The following is an 18,714-nucleotide window of genomic DNA, read 5'->3' on the forward strand; positions in this document are numbered from 1 at the left end:
GTAGCACAATTTTCTTCCCTTTGTAAACATCTCAGAATGTCATAGAAATGGCAATAATCTGTTGTTGGGCTTCAGTTGTTTTGCACTGGGTTTCACTGGCAGAAGACCATGTGAATCTTCATTGGCCAGCTCCTCTCCAAACCTTTGCAGCATCAACTGAGCATGACTGAAATCTTGATACTAGTGATTAAGATGATCAGTGCTTCCAGATCTGTTTGTTATGTGTTCTCTTGAGTGGAAATGAGCAAAACCTACTTCTTAAACCGAGAGAAATTTTGACTCACCATATGTGCTCTGATCACTGATTAAACTCAAAGTGCAACTTAGTGCTAAAGTATTTATAGCAATTGTCAACTTGTACATTAACAAGATTCATTTCTTAAAACTGGCACCAACAGATCGAATAAAACACATTTTACAGCTAAATATTGTTTGATTATTTTAAAAGATATTTTTGCACTTGGTGACACCGTTGGCAAGGCAACAGCAGCAAGTATCAATAGTGAATATGTTTTTTAGATTAGATTACTTACAGTGTGGAAACAGGCCCTTCGGCCCAACAAGTCCACACCGCCTCGCCGAAGCGCAACCCACCCATACCCCTACATTTACCCCTTACCTAACACTACGGGCAATTAGAGTGCCGATACAACAGCTTAGAGTTATGATGCTCGAGGTTGTGTTCAAATCTCATTGAGGTTGATCATGAAGTCCAATTCGATAAGTCTGTGGTCTTCAAAAAAAGCATCCTCAAAGCTTCTGAATTTTCATAAAACCTTACCTACCTCACTAATGATACTTTATTTCTGTGTCATGTGGTTGACACTTAATGTACTGTAGATAACTAGGGACAGGTAATAAGTATAGCAGCCACAAAGCCTCCCTGTAATTTCCTGCATCTCACTAAAAGCAAACTGAGTTTAGATTTCTTTAGATTAGATTACTTACAGTGTGGAAACAGGCCCTTCGGCCCAACAAGTCCACACCGACCCGCCGAAGCGCAACCCACCCATACCCCTACATTTACCCCTTATCTAACACTACAGGCAATTTAGCATGGCCAATTCACCTGACCTGCACATCTTTGGACTGTGGGAGGAAACCGGGGCATCTGGAGGAAACCCACGCAGACACGGGGCAAATGTGCAAACTCCACACAGTCAGTCGCCTGAGGCGGGAATTGAACCCGGGTCTCTGGCGCTGTGAGGCAGCAGTGCTAACCACTGTGCCACTGTGAAACAAATGTGAAACACTTCAACAGTGCATTTATGTAATTACCCTCGTAATTTAATTACTAAGGATTATCACTGATGTGGTGACTTATCATATGTCTTTATATTCTCTTCATCAATACTAGCTCACCTGTTGTCTTCTTTTATGGCCTTGTCTATAACTTGCTGCTAAAGAAAAAATCCCTCTACATTGAAACTGGCTGTACAGGGAGGGTAAAAAGCACAAGGTAGCTAATTAAAAATTAATGATATATCATTATTCATGTTAGTAGTTTAACCAAAGTTCATGCACACTCACTCATTGAAACTGGATGCCTTTGTGCAGTGAATAGAATAGAATAGTTATTTACTGTTACTTGTACTTTTTACAAAAAAACAGCAGTGTAAAGTGTTTAAGTCACCATACCACGGCACCTGCATTAATAAAAGAATGCATAGATAAGATAATTTTTAAAAAAATTAAGACGACCTTAGTTCAATTCTCGGCTCCTGGGTTTTGGGAAAAGACAATATCACTGGAAGGCCACCATATTGATGTGCTGGAATCCCAGGCTGGAAGCTGGCATCAAAGAAGGCCACCCACGCCGGGCCACTGGAATCCTGGGCTGCAAGAAGCCCAGGAGGTGCCCAATCCATAGGAGATTCCCCAAGGGCCAATCCCGTTGCCTAGCCTGAAGGAAAATGTTGTCGAAGCCGTCCAAAGGAATCCCCAATGGCAGGATATTGAGCCAAAACCACCTGAACGCCGAAGCCACCACTGGCCTCAACTGACCTAGCAGCCAACACCAGTTTGCCGTTCTCAGCCCCCCGCAAGCCAGTTTCAGAATCTCGGATCCGGACTCACCTGCTGTCACCAGGTTCTGGACCCTGACAAAAGAAGACACTTTCTGAGAAAGATACTGCCTTCTGAGGAAAAGAAGTGGGCCATTTAACATTAATTGGGAATTCAAATATCAACAGATACAAAGGTTGAGTACAATACCTCTCTTCCAAAAATTTCTGTAAATTTCTGTATTTTTGTAAAGCCCTCTGAGCTTTTATAGACTGATTAATTGAGTCATATGGCATGGAAACAGACTCTTCAGTCCAACTCATCTACACTGACCAGACATTTCAATCTGACCTAATCCCATTTGCCAGCATTTAGCCCATATCCGTTTCAACCCTTCCTATTCATATACATATCCAGATGCCTTCTAAATGTCGTAATTGTACCAGCCTCCACCATTTCCTCTGGCAGCTCATTCCACACACGCGCCACCCTCTGCATGAAAACATTACCCCACCGGTCCATTTCAAATCTTTCCCTTCACACCTTAAGCCTATGCCCTCTCATTTAGGTCTGCAACCAACCTTAGAAAAATACCTTGGCTATTTACCAATCCATGCCCCTGAATGTTTTACAAACCTCCATAAGGTCACCCTTCAGCCTCCCATATTCCATGGAAAAAAAGCCCCATCCTATTCAGCCTCTCCCTGTAGCTCAAACCCTCCACTCCCGGCAACATCCTTATAAATCTTTTCTGCACCCTTTCAAGTTTAACAAAATCCTTCCTATCAAAGAGTGACCAAAATTTGTGCATCTGCACCCATGGATGTCTTTGTTCAGCATCAATCCCCAGGGCTCTGCCATTAACTATGTAAGTCCTGCCCTAGTTTGCCTTACCAAAATACAACATCTCATATTTATCTAAACTAAACTCCATCTGCCACTCCTCAGCCCGTTGACCCATCTGATCAAGATCCTGTTATATGCTGCCTTGAGAAAAGTGCTCTAGGCCAGTGTCGTTTTTTCTGAGTATGGCATAAACATCATTCTGAATGCAGGAGAATAATGATTGAGGATTTTGATGCAGAATATCCTGGAAAATACTTGCTTAATGACAAATATATAAACACCCTGTGATTAATTTAATACTCATGATCTGCCAGTATGCTCCTACAATATTTGTGTCTATTTATCTGTCCCTACATAACCCAGGCAGCTTCAAGTGTTTATGAGGTACCAAGAACTTTTCTGCATTGAATCTAGGAGCTTAATCAGTGGTTCCTTCATATCAGCCCATTTCCTGTCTCCTACTCATTGTGGGGTCAGTTTTCCAGCCAGTAAGACTGGAACATACAATCTCTCCCTATGATTATGCAGACCTACCCACCCACCAACTCGCCTGTTGGGCTCCGTTAAATCTAACCACGTGATTTATACATTTAGTCACAGATTTAATAATGATAGATATACTGGGTTTTCCCAGCCGTCCACGTGGTATATATGACACCAGTTTCAGCTAACTAGTTGCCCTTTAGTGCTCTGAAAATCCCCAGTTAAAATGTCTGCTTCTTTCTTCGTGGATTTAGCGGCTCAATTCTCATTTGATAACCACTCCCAATTCTGGATGTAGGTTTGCTCACTGAGCTGGAAGGTTCATTTCCAGACGTTTCATCACCCTACTAGATGAGGATGATGGATGGGGTCCAACTCGATGAGTTTGTTGATAGAGTTCCGGTTGGAATACCATGCTTCTAGGAATTCTCGTGCATGTCTCTGTTTGGCTTGTCCTAGGATGGATGTGTTGTCCTAGTCGAAGTGGTGTACATAGTGGTGTCCTTCCTCATCTGTATGCACATCACTTTGACTGGGACAATACATCTATCCTAGAACAAACCAAACAGAGCCATGCACGAGAATTCCTAGAAGCATGGCATTCCAACTGGAACTCTACCAACAAACACATCTACCACCCTCTGAGAAAAAGAACCGGAAATTACATCACCACAGCAAATGATGTCACCACATGAAATGACATCACCAACCCAAATAAATCCAAACATATAAATAGAAAGCAGGAATTATCAACAGTGCTTCACCTGGAGGCCCACTGAAGATGTTACCTAGTAGGGTGATAAAATGTCTGGAAATGAACCTTCCAGATCAGCGAGCAAACCAACATCCAGAACCTCAACCTGAGCTACAAATCTGCTCAAAACTCGCTACAACTCCCAATTAGCATGAGTTCATAGGCATGGCCTTCAGTAGAAGACGCATTGCTCCAGATTCTCCTGAGTTCTGCAAGGTAGTCAAGATTGCACAACTCCTCTAGAATCATTGAGTCATAGAGTCATACAGCACAAAAACAGACCCTTTGGTCCAATCGGTCCATGCCAAACATAATCCCAACTGGTCCCACCTGCCTGCTCCTGGCTCATCTCCCCCCAAACCTTTCCTATTCATATACTTCTCTAAGTATCTTTTAAATGTTGTAATTGTACTTACATCCACTACTTCCTCAGGAAGTTCATTCCACATGTGAACCACCCTCTATGTATCTCGATAAAAGCTTCAGTAATTGCCCTGTACATGATATAACGTGCTGACAACGCTGTGATAACCATACTTTCCATTTTCTTCACTCTCAGATCAAGCTTTCCTCTTCCAGCTGCAGTACTGGGTGATCTGAGCTTGATTGCATGTGTGTCATTTCATCTGTTTTCAAGTAGTTTCTGTTTCCCAAGAAAGCAAACGTTTCTGTTTCCATTTTTGTTTTAGTTTCGTTAGAGACCGAAAGGTTCAGTTTGCTTTTCAGTTTGGGTCTGACCAAAGAAATATCAAGTTTGAAGCCATGGATTCCATTTCTCCAGGACACACATGGAAAGTAGCCATTTAACTGGGTTTTCTTGTAATTTAAAAAGAAGAGAAACATCAGCAATTCATAGCAGCTTTTGTCATTATTGTTTGCAGTTGCTGAGTAAATGTCACAGTATTTAAGTTAGCAAAGTATCGATAATTTTGACTTATAATCCTCAAATGTGGTTTATGTTCTTTGTTTGCAGTTTTATATCTTGCCAGACCTTTGCAAAACATAAGGTTTCTTGAACAGTTTAACTTTGCACTGGAGCAAGTAACAGCTGTGATGCTTGGCTGCCTGTTTCCAAATCTATTTCACAACCTTTCACCTCTTGCTAAATATTCCGCGGCTTTTAAGGTGTTGCTTTTCATTACGGATCAATGACTTCCTTTATCTGAGCAAACAAGCAATCTGACAGCTGGATAAGCCAAGAAGTCTGAGGTGTATTCTCCTTCAGACAATGCCACATCCCAATATGAATACCTCAGAAATCTCTACCCACAAATTTTAACTTGCAGAATTATCAAGTCAGTCAAGAAGCTTACAGATTTTTGCAAGTTTATTTCATTTAATCTGAATGAGCACATACACAAGACACTGACTTAACCGTTTATTTTCAAATCAGCAAAAAAGAATTCATATAAGACATACACCGCAAATGGGTGAAAGTGAGGACTGCAGATGCTGGAGATTAGAGTCAAGAGTGTAGTGCTGGAAAAGCACAGCAGGTGAGGCAGCATCCAAATAGCAGGAGAATTGATGTTTTGGACAAAAGCCCTTCATCAGGAAGGAGTGATGAAGGGCTCCTGCCTGAAACGTCAATTCTCCTGCTCCTAGGATGCTGCCTCACCTGTGCTTTTCCAGCAACACCCTCTCAACTTACACCAACAAATGTTTATGCAATGATTATGAGAGACTTTAATCCTCATAAGTTCTTGGACAGTTAAGTTGGCAAGGGTGGGCTCAAAGATAGCTTGTTGAATATTTTTGGCACAGTTTCTTGGAGCACGACATTGTGGAACTGATTAGGAATTGAGCTTTTTTAGTTTATTATCCTTCCATGAGATGTGGGTGTCACTGCAGTGATGCGTATCCCTATTGGCCTTGATCTGAGTGGCTAACTCACTTAGTGATAAAGCATTTCAGAGGGCAGTTAATAGTCAACAACATTTCTGTGGGCCTGGTACTGTCTGGCTTATAAAAGATGGCAGAATTTCTTCCCTAAAGGACATCGGTGAAACAGATGGAGTTTTACAAAAATTGATGCAAGTTTCATATTCCTCTTTATGGAGACTAGCTTTTTAACTCCAAATTTAATTAAACTTAAGTTCAACTAACTTAGGTCTAGCATTGTTTAATGAAATATGGTTGTTTAGTAATAATACAGTAAGAAGATATGGGAAATTGTGATCCTAACATGATTGAATTTAATGTTAAGTTTGAAGTTAATTACTTTATTGATTCTTAAATGTGCACAAACCTAATTGAATAGGCATGAGATTAAAGGTTAATGGGGGTCAGTAGATTAAAAGTTATGATGTTAAATAAACAATTGGAAATAGTTAAAGAAGAAGCATTTCAAATAATCAGTTAAAATATATTCCATTAAAAGATGCACAACAAGAAAGGTCCATTTAAAATATACTTCTGCATATCAATGTTGATCCTCCACCAGTATCTCTCATTGTAATGCTGCTGCTCCGTGGGCTCTGGGACATGCACCCAGCTCATTGACTGGACCAGGCTGCATCTCTGGGCTGTTCACTTGCTGTCTCAGTGCTCACTTACCCTGCATGAACTTGGATGCTTGCAACATCCCTGTTGTGCATTACACTGGTTTTTGGTTCTCTGCACCTCAGTCAGATATACCGGGCCCATATTCCTCCTGTCTTACTTTGCTGCTGTGTGCAGATGCACAAAAAAATAAGGTTGTCATGATTGACAGTAGGCCTCAGTTATGTTACTGGCAATATCGCCCTGGTTCCCTTGGCAGTGTAAGTTAAGGGCAGCCTCCGATATCATTCCAGGGACTCAGTCAACTAGCTGCTTGGGACAGTCAGAGTTAGGGTTATCTCCACATGAGGAGCCAAAGGTTGGGAATGCCACTGCCTTTTCTTGAGTCTTTCTGACCTATTGTGGGTTGACAGAGAGGCTGATGCTTCAGGAGATGAAAGTGGATGGCCTAGCTATTATCTCTCCTTCAAGTTGTAAGGTGCCCTTAGCAAACGAGTAAGCAGCACAGACGGCATGTCGGGTTCTTGTTCAGAGTGAGGTGGGCGAGAGCGATCAGAGAAGCCATTGCAGGTAATAACAAGAGAGGTAAAGCAGGAACCTTGATAGAAGGAGGGTACAGCAAGCAGAGATAGAGTCAGTGTAACGAAGCCAGTGTGGTCTGGTGTCATTGGCTCTGCTGCTGGTCCTGGGGGCAAAGGACATCTACATGATCCATTCAGCAGGATGTCTGGGTCATTGGCTACAAGGCCAAGTGCTAATACCCTCTGTCCGCCATGTCCGGACAAAGATACATGCAATGCAACTCTAGACTCGAGGTGCTTGTTTGGATGCACAAAGGCTCTTAAAGATGGAATGGGAACAAAGGAATGCCAATTTTTTTTTCACCCGTATCTAGTGAGTTGCTGGTTGTTCTGGGAATGGCAAGTGGTAAGATGGGGCTAGAATCAGACAGGAGGAACACCATCGAGCTGTGGCAAAGTACAGTGAGATTTCTCATTGGAGCTCTCAGTAAATAACCTACAAAAATCTCATCGCAACTCACATTTAGCTACAAAATCTTAAAAATTCAGCCCATGTTTATTGCTATGGCTGAAGGGACAGTAATGTATCTATGTTTGCTGATGATAAAAAATCACATGGAAAGGTAAGCCAGAGATTCTGTGAAGAAATATGGACTGGTCAACTGATTGGGTAATGGAATATAATGTAAGGAAGTGTGAAGTTAGTTAAGAGTGAACAGTCTCATTCCTGATGAAGGGCTTTTGCCCGAAATGTCGACTTTCCTGCTCCTCGGATGCTGCCTGATCTGCTGTGCTTTTCTAGCACCACTCTCTTGATTCCACTCTCCAGCACCTGCAGATGTCACGTTCGCCTAAGAATAAACAAACTAGACTTTTTTTAAAAACATGAAATGTGTAGATGTTGATGTTCAAATAACCTTGGGATTGCTCACACATAGACTGCAAAAACTCAGCTTTCAGGTGTACCAATGGAATTCAGGAGGCAAATGGCATGTTGAGCTTTATTGCAAGAGGATTGCAGCTGAGGAATATAGCTGGATCCCCTCTGGCTATGCTCATAATTGGTCAAAACAAATGTTTGTTATTTTGAAAATGTGGCTATACTTTTTTCAATTAAAATTTAGTTAGTACGTGTTGCTGCTATCAATAAGGAGTAAATAAATAAGGTTTCCTTGAATCAAATTTGTTACTATTTTTACTAATTCACAGATTAAGAGCATCACTGTCTAAAGCCAGCATTTATTCCCCATCTCTAACTGTCCAAAGGGCAGTTAAGAGTCAACCACACTGCTGTGGGTCTGGGGTCACATGTAGGCCAGAGCAAGTAAAGATGGCGATGTCCTTCCCTAAAGGACATAGTGAACAAAATGGGTTTTTCCAACAATTGACAATGGATTATTGGTTGTCATTAGACTCTTCAGTCCAGATTTACACTGAATTCAAATTCCACCATCTGCCGTTACAGGATCCAGGTCCCCAGATTATTACCTGAGTCTCAGGATTAATGGTCCAGTGATCATACCATTAGGCCATCCCATCCCCTTTCAAACACAAGCAAAATAATACCAACATAATGTCAAGCATATGGCCTTTATGCACACTCACACATCCATATACACATGCACACGGGAAATGTGTCCAATACGAAAGAAGATGAAAGGATACACAGTTTAAAGTTCATGATTTTATTTCAGACATAAACTTTTAACCTGAGGCCAAATCTGTGCATCTGGTTTCTTGGATACAGCCAGTCACGCAGAATGTTGCAGTTATTGAAAAGATCTCAGTTCCCAATTGGTTTCCTCTTTGTGCTGATCAGGTTTTGCAGAACCAGACACCATTTCCATAAGAGAGGGAGAGAGTCCTTAACAAAAATAGAAATTTCTGGGAAAAAACTCAGTAGGTATGGAAAAATCTGTGGGGAGAATGCAGAGTTAATATTTTGAGCCCAGTGACCCTTCTTCAGAACTGATAGTAGCAAGGAAAAGGTGGTGTTTATGCTGATGACAGGCAGTGTGGGGAAGGAGTGAGCTGATAGCTGGAGACAGAGCCCAGAGAAACAGGCAGGAAATTAGACAGGCAAAGGAGTGGTTGATAGTAATCAGGGAAGAATAAAAGCTGATAATGTAGACAATGAGTAGGTACAAATGGGTAGACAGTGATTAAAGCAGCCCATGTCGTGACAGGGTCTGGGATGTAGGGATGGGGGTGTATACGTGTGGTAGGTAAAAGACAGAGGAAGATATTCAGGCTCTAAAATTATTGAACTCAATATTAAGAACTGAAAGCTGTAGGCTCCCCAAGGGGAAAGCAAGGTGCTGCAGATTTGGCTTGCACTGAGCCTCGCTGGAACACTGCAACAAGCCCTCGACAGAGATGTTAGCCAAGGGAACATGGTGACGTGTTCAAGTGGCAGATAACTGGATGCTTGGGGTCATTTTTGCAGACCGAATATGGGTGTTCTGCAAAGTGGTCACCCAGTCTGCATATCATCTCCTCAGTGTTGAGGAGACCACACTGTGAGCAGCCAAAACAGTAGACTAGATTGTGTGAATTGCAGGTTAATCACTGCTTCATCTGGACGGTGTATGTGTGGCCTTGAAAGGTAAGGAGGGAGGAAGTAAACGGGCAAGTGATATGCCTTCTGTGCTTGCACGTGAAGGTGCTGTGGGGATGTAGGGGAGTAAAGGATGAATGCTCCAGGGTGTCCAAGTGAAATAACTCCACAGAGGGCAGATTCCCATCACCTAGTCACCCTTTATTTACATGTGGAGAACCTTGACACTGATCCAGCTCTCAGAGTGAACAGAATCTCTGACACTCCTTATCAGTCAGGTAGGTAAACTCGGATGCTGCCTGAACTGCTGTGCTCTTCCAGCACCACTAATACAAAAACTCCTTATCAGTCAGCCAGGGCTCCCTGATGGGACCTGTTAATATGATACACTCAGGGAAACTCAGATTCTAGGAGGTCCACCTGGCTGACCTTGTTACAATCTGTACACTAAATGGAGCAGTCGTAGAGTTTTAGAGATGTACAGCATGGAAACAGACCCTTCGGTCCAACTCGTCCATGTCAACCAGATATATAATCTAATCTAGTCTCATTTGCCAGTACTTGGCCCATATTTCTCTAAATGCTTCCTATTCATATACCTACCCGGATGCTTTATAAATGCTGTAGTTGTACCAGCCTCCACCACTTCCTCTGGCAGCTCATTCCATACATACACCACCCTCTATGTGAAAATGTTGCCCTTAGGTCTCTTTTATATCTTTCCCCTCTCACCTTAAACCTATGCCCTCTAGTTCTGGACTCCCTCATCCCAGGGAAAAGACTTTGTCTATTATTCCTATCCGTCCCCCTCATGATTTTAAAAACCTGTATAAGGTCCCAAGGGAGGGGAAGGGATTATGTGTCTGGAGGTGGCAGAAATGGGGGCTAATGATCCTTTGGATGCAAATGCTGCTTGGATAGAAATTGAGGATCGGGAGATTCTACGTCTGTTGTAGGAGGGAAGAAAGCGAGTGGAAGCAGAAGTACAGGAAATGGGTTAGATGCACCTGAGAGTCCTGTCAGTCATGGTGGTGGGTTATGGAATATTTCAGACATCTCTGAGGTCCCTCTGTGGAAGATGACATCATCAGAACAGATATGATGGAGACAGAGAAATTGGGAGAATAGGATGGAGTTTTTACTGGAAGCAGGGTGTGAGGATGAAGAGTCCAGGTAACTCAGACTGCTTAACTTCCGAGATCAGACAAAACTGAGCATTTTTCAGGCCAAGCATTTTTTTTTAGATTAGATTCCCTGCAGTATGAAAACCGGCCCTTCGGCACAACAAGTCCACATGGACCTGCCATCCAATTTGCAATAGGTCCAACCAGTTGAAAGTTTTTTCAAAATTCTTTCTTCAAAATAGAAAGGAGTATAACTTTATGACAACTTGAAAATCAGGATTAGCATTAAGCACTGAGTATGCAAATAAAGAAATGTGGTTGACTAATGAGTTCAATGACACAGGTTGTAAAGACAGCTCAGTGGCCTCACAGTAATTCAGCTTTAACCGAACCATGAATATCAAATTATGGTTCAGCTTTGCTTCAAACATTGATGCAAATTAGTGGGATTAATTTCGGAATAAACTTCTCAGAGACCTCGCCTCAATAGATTATTGCCCGGCCATGTGATCTTTTTCTGGTCCAAGTGACCTTTCTCTGGTTTTGACTCCAAAGTCCATTTTTGGGAAACACTTAAAACAACTTCAGAGGAGAGAAAGCAGCCTTCCATGTGTAGAGTCATAGGGAATGCACACTCACGTGAGTAAACATGTCTCTTCATGGGATTTACCTTTTATATAAAGCTTTTTCTCTGTAGGGATGGATCGCTGGTAAGTTGAAAGGAACATGTGATGGCAAATTTCTGTATTCCATCTGGTACACATTGGACAATATCAATGACCAAGGAGCAGCACAAATGCATAATGCACTGATTGGGAATGTGGACACACTGTCATAAAATTTCCTGTAGTATGGATATGAATGCATTGACTAAAGGATAAATAAGTTAAGCATTTTACTTTCGGTGAATTATCTTTTGTCCAATACCACCTGTCTCAATTGCAATTATAGAACCATCCAGAAATTATACTTTGACATCAGCCACTAACTTTCAGGAAGACTCCCATCATTTCATATCCAACAGCCTAGGGTGGGGGAATTTCAAGACTGGGGACATTTTTTTAAGGTGTGAAGGGAGAAATTTAAAAAAGACATGAGGGACAAATGTTTTACACAGAGGACGGTTCACATATGGAAATAACCTTCTGAGGAAGTGATGGATGCAGGCAAAGTTACACCATTTAATGGATGAGTACGTGAATGGAAAAAGTTTGGAGAGAAATGGGCCAGGAGTAGGCAGATGGGACTGGTTTAGTTTGGGATTATGTTTGGCATGGACTGTTTGGATTGAATGGTCTGTTTCCATGCTGTATAACTCTGTGACTACTGAATTCATCCCCACTTTCAGCCTACGTGTCCATGCATTTCAAGATATTTCCCAGATTCCATCATGGCTGCCTTCCTACTAAGTCAACCACACCTTTAAATTCAATTCCCTTTACTCGTGCAAACTGGCTTCACCATTGGTAGACTACAACAGTTAGCTTTTTGCTCAGATGCCATTGATCATGAAATGTGAAAATTAAAATGACATTTCGACAGTGTGTTGGCTGCCAGCTGTAGCACAGCCAGTTCTCTGATCTTTCTGCCAGAAGGCTGTTGGATGACTTCAGTGGCAGACAATGCACTTGATTCTCAGTGTCCTCTGAAGTGGTTTAATGAGCCACCCAGCTGAACAAACAGTTGTTAGGTTCTCAAGGTGACCAGCCACAGGCAATAGGCGTGTTACAAGAAGAAGGTTTTGTTTCTCGAAGTGACCCAAACTAGACTTCAAATGGAGCTGGGCAAATGGCCAAAGGTCACCCTGCCATCGTGAGTAGCTGCCCATGGTCATTGACCGAGAGGGTTTAGACATGTGATTGATACAGCAGAAGTGGCCAGCCCCCTAATGTAAATCAATAGGAATAGGCAGGGACAAGGGATATGAGCAAGAACAGGAGTTGCCCTACATCAGCTCAAAGGATGAACAAAGACAGCTGCCAGCAAAGACTACCACAAGCGATCATAAAACTCTAGGATGTAAGAGTGTAGTGCTATTACTCCTTCATTCTACAGAATGGCTCCAGGATTAGTGAAGCATTCTCATCTGTCACAGGCCATATATTCTCCTTATTTGCCTAATTATCTAAACTGCAGTTTCTTATAAACTATCAGAAAAATGCTGCAGATTGTCAACCGTGTCAGGTAATTGTGATCACAACCCCCTAAGATAAGCTTGTTCTATACACTCAGAACCAAACAAACCCGAAAGCTTTCATGCTTTCACCTATTGACTTGTGCTGCCTTTTCCCAGAGCAGACCCTCCAAGGAAAACAAATGGTCCAGTAAAGATCATGTTCCATCCTGTGGAACATAAATGTTTGGATGACGGCCATCAGCTAGACAACTTGGATCCTTTGACTCCAGTATAACTCCAATAAAGTCTGTCTTCTACATTGTAAAGAGAATCAATAATTCCATCAACTAATTGAATCTATTCCAACAGCCTTTAAAAAAGAGCTTAGCCATAGTCTGTAAGACATCTCCACTATTCAACAGTTTAAACATTCCCTCCCACATTGCTTGTCCAATGATATACAGTTGAAACTTTCCAAGCTCTTTCAACCCAAATCTGAAACCTCTAAGCTGTGGAAGAACAAAGGCAGAGGTCGAGAGCAACTCTCTTCCTTTCAAAATCCCCTCCCAGTTTCAAACTGTCCTGCCTCTGAACTATCTTGTTATTTCTTCAATGTTGCTGGATCAAAATCCTGGAAGTCCCTAACCAAAAGCATTGTTTGTGCACCTACAGGGGACTGCAGAGATTCAAGAAAGTGGTGGGACAGATAGTGATAGTCAGTGACACTTCCTTCTCATCACTGTAAAAAACTCAAATCCCATCTGCATGTTTTTCAACAGCTGCGATATAACCATGCACCGAATCATATACTTATTTGTTATTGTAATTCCATTAATATTGATGCTTAAGAAAAATATGAAAAGATATTTAGTTGCTAGAACTCATTACAATGTGAGGTACTCATTATCAATGTCAAGTCTTCCAAATTTGTACAAAATATATTTTTAACATGGGTAGTTCACTAACATGCCTTAATTTTGTAATATGAGCCTTAAAATGGGTGACCTAGTCTGTCAATGCAGACAGTTATCTAAGAAGACTGGAGACGTGCATTTCAGGAAATAAAGTACTTACAATTCTGTGTGAATCCACTCTAAAACCCCCAACAATAACACCAACTAACTCTGGGACAATTATAACCACTACTACATCTATTTCATTATGGAACGCTGTAGATTATAGCAGAGGCTTTGGAGAAATTACTAATAATGTCCTGTTACCCCTATCCACAAAACAGCAATGAATGTGTCCTAACCATAAACACTATAGGGAAAGATTTAGTGCTGCCTGCTGTGTGATGCAAACTCTGCATTCTATGTGCCCCATTTTACAAAAGGCTACATGCCAGGGCTGTGCTATTACAGCTATGTATTGCATTATATTCTCCTCAAGAAGGCAACAAATGCTCTTCAATCCTGTCAGAACAGTGAAATTAATGTGACTCAGTTGATGAGACCATCAAGTTGACTATTAAGAAGAACACTGTACACAACCAGCTCAATTCCAATTTAGGAAATGCTAATATATTTTACAAACACTAAATTAAGATTACTGGCATAACCCTGGTTATAAGCTTAAATTATAGAGTCATAGAGGTCTATGTCACTGAAAAAAGGCCCTTCACCCCATTGAGTCTGTGCTGGTCAAAAACGTTTCCAATGCTATTTTCCAGCACTTGGCCTCCAATTTTCCATTACTTGAATGCCTTGGCATTGTAAGTGTATGTCTAGATATTTCTTGCATGCTATGGAGTTCCTGCTTCTGTTACCCCTCCAGACAGTGAATTCCAGATTCTGACCATGCTCTGGATGAAAAAGAATTCCTCACATCCCTCTAAATCTCCTGCCCCTTATCTTAAATCATTGATCCCTCCATCAAGGAGAAAAAAACTTCTTCCTATCCACCTTGTCAGTGCCGCTCGTAATTTTGTGCATCTCAATTATGTCACCTGCCTCAGTCTTCTCTGCTCTGAGGAAAGCAACCCAATCCTATGCAATCTTTCTTCACAACTAAAACTCTCTAGTCTGGGCAGCATCTGAGTAAATCTCCTCTGTACCCTCTCCAGTGCAATCACATCCCTCCTACAATTCCAGAACTGCACACAATACTGTATCTGTGATCTAACTAATATTTTATACAATTCCAGCATAACCTTCCTGCTGTTAGGTTCTATGCCTCGGCTAAAGGCAGGTATCTCACATGGTTTCCTAACCACCGTGTAGTGTATGTTTATTTTAAAATAGCTGCAATAAATTGGGGTTGGATTGTTCTATTGTTTGATATCTTTCAATTGCCTATTTTATATTCCGTTTCCACTTTTACTCGAACAATGTGTATTTAGAGATTAGGCATGCTCTTATTAGCTAATACAGGGTTTAGACAAATGTGGAAACTTCTATTGTAGTTGAGCAGAGATGGTTCCCAATAATTTCAACTGCTAAAGCTTGGCAATGATTCTTGAGCTGCACGACAAATTCGAACAAGTTGTTTGCAAATGTAGTTTTAGTTCCAAACGTTGGTCACGCAAAGGGGAAAAGATACCAATTAGATCGAATTGTCTTCCATTAGATTTCTAGCAATCAGATTAGGTTCATTTAGGCAGACACAGTGAACAGTCTATTAGTTGAATCATTTGTACCAACTCACTACAACCATGGAACTCTTCCCATATGTGATAAAGGTAAATGCTTATAGACGATAGTACATTTTGAATGTTTTATCCATTAGTTAATGGAGGTCAATGCTGTTAATCTGTATTAAATAATGCTCCAACTTTAATTGTCGTATATTCACAACTCATGGTTAACAGCAATGTATGGATTTTCCGTGGATATTTATAGCACAGAAAGTGATAGACAATGAACTGGGATGAGATAAGATCCTGAGAGCTCACCCATTAAAAACAAGATCAGGAGAAATCTTTTTCTCGCAGAGGTTCTTGCGAGCTTGGAACACTCTTCATTAAAAATCGGTAGAAACCAAGGGTAGAACTTTATCAGAGTCTGAGTGGTGTGGGCTATGGGGAGATATGTGGCAGAATAGAAAAAAGAATCTGGTGAGTTTATCTCAATGCCAGAAACATGTTCTATTGTCCTTTCTGCTTTTGCCAAGTGATGTGCCAGGTTTCTCACCAGACAACACCAAATTGCCAAAGTTTGTGAGAAGTTTTGTAGCTCGGGTGCTCATTGTTGTGGTTCTGTTCGCCGAGCTGGGAATTTGTGTTGCAGATGTTTCGTCCCCTGTCTAGCTGACATCCTCAGTGTTTGGGAGCCTCCTGTGAAGTGCTTCTGTGATCTTTCCTCCGGCATTTGTAGTGGTTTGAATCTGCTGCTTCCGGTTGTCAGTTCCAGCTGTCCGTTGCAGTGGCCGATATATTGGGTCCAGATCAATATGCTTATTGATTGAATCTGTGGATGAGTGCCATGCCTCTAGGAATTCCCTGGCTGTTCTCTGTTTGGCTTGTCCTATAATAGTAGTGTTGTCCCAGTCAAACTCATGTTGCTTTTCATCTGCGTGTGTGGCTACTAAGGATAGTTGGTCGTGTCGTTTCGTGGCTAGTTGGTGTTCATGGATGCGGATTGTTAGCTGTCTTCCTGTTTGTCCTATGTAGTGTTTTGTGCAGTCCTTGCATGGGATTTTGTACACTACATTGGTTTTGCCAATGTAGTGTACAAAATCCCATGCAAGGACTGCACAAAACACTACATAGGACAAACAGGAAGACAGCTAACGATCCGCATCCATGACTAGCCACGATATGACATGACCAGCTATCCTTAGTAGCCATACATGCAGATGACAAGCAACATGAATTCGACTGGGACAACACTACTATTATAGGACAAGCCAAACAGAGAACAGCCAGAGAATTCCTAGAGGCATGGCACTCATCCACAGGTTCAATCAATAAGCACATCGACCTGGACCCAATATACCGACCACTGCAACGGACAGCTCGAACTGACAACCGGAAGCGGCAGATTCAAACAATTGCCGGAGGAAAGAACACAGAAGTGCTTCACAGGAGGCTCCCAAGTACTGAGGATGTCACCTAGACAGGGGACGAAACGTCTGCAACACCAATTTCCAGCTCGGCGAACAGAACCACAACACCAAGTTGCCAATTAAGGCAGGTAGCTTGTTAAACTCCTTACCAAATGTTCACCCCTCCTCAAGTCATTCAAACATGCCAAACAATTAAAAATCACGAAAACCAGAACGTGTAGTTGGTGATTCAGCTCATCGCCTACACCGAAGGACATCGATCATGGGCACTAGGCATCAACATGTCAGGGCATACTTCATAGACATGCAACCCATGTCCGCAGATGTTGGCTTCCAATATATGCCACCCTCTAAGATCGCTTGTGCTACAGCTCTTATCCATTAGAGGACACTTATTTACTTCAATGCTGCAACTCAGGCTGCACCAGCACCTATCATTGTGACACTGCGGCAAGCACACTGTGTGCCCAGGGACACTCACCAGCTCATAGACTGAACCAGGATGTATCGCTGGGCTCTTCGCTCATGATTGTAATGCTTGCTCATCCTGAGCCTACCTGGACTCCCACGGGATCCTTGCCTTTGTACACTTTGCCCCTTCAGCCAGAGCTACCCAGCTCAAATGGTCTTGTAGTATTACTTAGCTGAGGCACAAAGGAAGGGAGCTCATTGTGGTTGACAGCAGGCCTTAGCTTAAGGATCTTGGTACAGCAAATCAAAGCTCTGATACCAGTCCCAGGGCTTGGACACAGTCGGTCAGTCAGCCATTTGGTTTGGTAAGAGTGAGGATCCATTCCACAGAAGAGGTGAGGAGCTGAATGTCTGGCAGCTTGTGCTGATGCTTCCAGCCTGACTGAGGGCTGTTTATCTCCTGGAATGAGAGAGAGGCAAGAATAAAAGTGGGTGGCCTGGCTGTTTCTTTTGCTCCAGGTTACGAAGTGTCTTGAGTAAACGGGTAGGCGGCACAGAGGGCATGGGCGGAAGTGGGTACGGCAGATGCTGGAAATTAGAGTCAAGATTAGAGTGGTGCTGGAAAAGCACAGCAGGTCAGGCAGCACCCCAAGAGCAGGAAAATCGACGTTTCGGGAAAAAGCCCTTCTTTTGCCCGAAACGCCGATTTTCCTGCTCTTGGGATGCTGTCTGACCTGCTGTGCTTTTCCAGCACCACTCTAATCTTGGCACAGAGGGCATGCAGGGTTAATGGTGCCGTGGAGTGAGGGAAGATGTTGCAGGGAATGGGGTAGAGCGTGAGCCGTGGTGGGTGACATAGCAGAGGTAGAGTGAGTGTGAAAAGATGGTGGTACATACTCTGACACTGACCACCTTCTTACTATGCTGGACATTCCTCTAAACGGCTGAGATTGCTTCAATCCGAGTGACAACCTTGGACCAGGCTGGCATGGCCTCCAATACTGGGGGAAGGAAGGCCTCCATTTGCATCACTCCATTGAGGATGCTGTTTGCAAAATGGCAATCTGATTGCTCCCTATGTACCAGCTTCTGGGGCAAATGTCAGGAACCATGCAGGGCAGCTCTGGACAGGCAGTACTTATCCAGGTGCATGATGGTCTTTTAAAAATAGTTTATGGCAAAAGTTGGTGGTGAGCTGCAGGCAGTGACAAGTACCTTTGGGATCAGCACATGGTGAGATGGAGTGAGAATCAGGTGTGAGGTGTGGGGAATGGCGGGAAGACTATCCCCGCCCCCCCCCAGAACCTAAGGGGAACACCACCCCTTCTCATGACTCCACCCCCATTCCCACCACCACCACACCCACTCCAGTCACAGGCTCCACCCCCCCC

This window comes from Chiloscyllium plagiosum, chromosome 24 (genome assembly GCF_004010195.1).
Source record: "Chiloscyllium plagiosum isolate BGI_BamShark_2017 chromosome 24, ASM401019v2, whole genome shotgun sequence".
NCBI lineage: Eukaryota > Metazoa > Chordata > Chondrichthyes > Orectolobiformes > Hemiscylliidae > Chiloscyllium > Chiloscyllium plagiosum.